The sequence below is a fragment of the Arachis hypogaea genome, chromosome 16 (genome assembly GCF_003086295.3).
Source record: "Arachis hypogaea cultivar Tifrunner chromosome 16, arahy.Tifrunner.gnm2.J5K5, whole genome shotgun sequence".
NCBI lineage: Eukaryota > Viridiplantae > Streptophyta > Magnoliopsida > Fabales > Fabaceae > Arachis > Arachis hypogaea.
In genome coordinates, this window is record NC_092051.1 from 51,747,136 (window position 1) to 51,748,624 (window position 1,489).

At 42.6% G+C, this 1,489-nt stretch overlaps 1 non-coding gene across 1 annotated transcript; it reads right to left on the minus strand.

Moving 5' to 3' along the window:
• Positions 1–981: 981 nt before the first annotated feature.
• On the minus strand, positions 982–1,085 carry LOC112760039 (small nucleolar RNA R71). Its single transcript, XR_003180497.1, has one exon. It is a non-coding gene; the product is annotated as a small nucleolar RNA R71 (small nucleolar RNA).
• Between the last annotated feature and the right edge of the window lie 404 nt (positions 1,086–1,489).

Sequence of the window (1,489 nt, forward strand, 5' to 3'; positions counted from 1 at the left end):
TCGACCTCACTCTATTGTGAGTTTTTACTTGACGATAACCGGTGCACTTGCCGGAAGGAATTTTGCCGATCGTGCAATTTCCTAAATCGTAGCATAACTAGTTTATGCGCATCAAGTTTATGGCGCCGTTGCCGGGGATTGGTTTTCGATTGACAATTCTCCAACTGGAAGCTAACTAGATTGAGCAATTTCTCTTGCTTTGTTAATTCTGTTCAAGTTACTTGTTGAATTTTAATTTCTGCACTCGGTTACATGCTTTCTTTCTTTATGCCTTTAAATTCAAGCAACTAACTCACTGACTCACTAACTCTTTGAATTAATTCCTCAATTGCTCTAACCATACTCTTCCATTAACCAAGAGTATTTCACTTGTTTGTGCCTGTGCTGTGTTCTTGTATGACAGGTAGGAGAGGAGAGACATCAACTCCTCCATATACCGAACCAGAGAGGACCCTTCATAGACTGAGAAGGGAAGCAAGAGGGAAGAGAGTAGTGGGAGAAGAGGAATCTGAAGGAGAATTTGAGGACAATTTTGAGGAAGCTTTAGATCTCAACATGGATAGAGAAGTTCACAACCATGAGAGAGCTGATGGAAACAATGCCATTCCTGAGAGGAGGGTTCTTAGTTCATACATAAACCCAACCTCTGGGAATTGTGGTAGCAGCATCCAGAAACCACCCATTCAGGCCAACAATTTTGAACTCAAACCACAGCTAATATCACTTGTGGAGAATCATTGTTCATTTGATGGAAGTGCTAATGAAGACCCAAACCAACATCTCACAAAATTCCTGAGAATTTGTGACACTGTGAAGTCCAATGGAGTCCAGGAAGATGCATATAAACTGCTTTTGTTCCCATTTTCACTTAGGGACAAGGCAGCTAAGTGGCTGGAATCATTCCCAAGGGGGAGTCTAACAACATGGGATGAGGTGGAAAGCAAGTTTCTGGCACGTTTCTACCCCCCACAAAAGGTCAATAGGCTTCGATCTGAGGTTCAGACTTTTAGACAACAAGATGGTGAAACTCTCTACGAGGCATGGGAGAGATTCAAGGACTTGACAAGGAAATGCCCACCAGACATGTTCCATGATTGGGTGCAATTGCATATTTTCTATGATGGACTCTCTTATGAATCAAGGAAGGCTGTAGACCATTCATCAGGAGGTTCATTGAACAGGAAAAAGACTGTGGAAGAGGCCATTGAGGTGATTGAGACAGTGGCTGAGAATGAGTACTACTATGCATCAGAAAGGCACAACACTAAGGGAGTCATGGAGCTGAACCATGTTGATACAATTCTAGCCCAAAACAAGGTGTTTGCCAAGCAACTAGCAGAGCTTACCAGGCAATTAGAAACAAAGCAAGTGGCTGCAATACACACACAAGATCAAGAGGAAGTAAGCATTGAAGGAGGTGATTGGGAAGAGGCCAACTATGTGGGAAACCAACAAAGGCAATCATATGATCCACATTCCAACACTTACA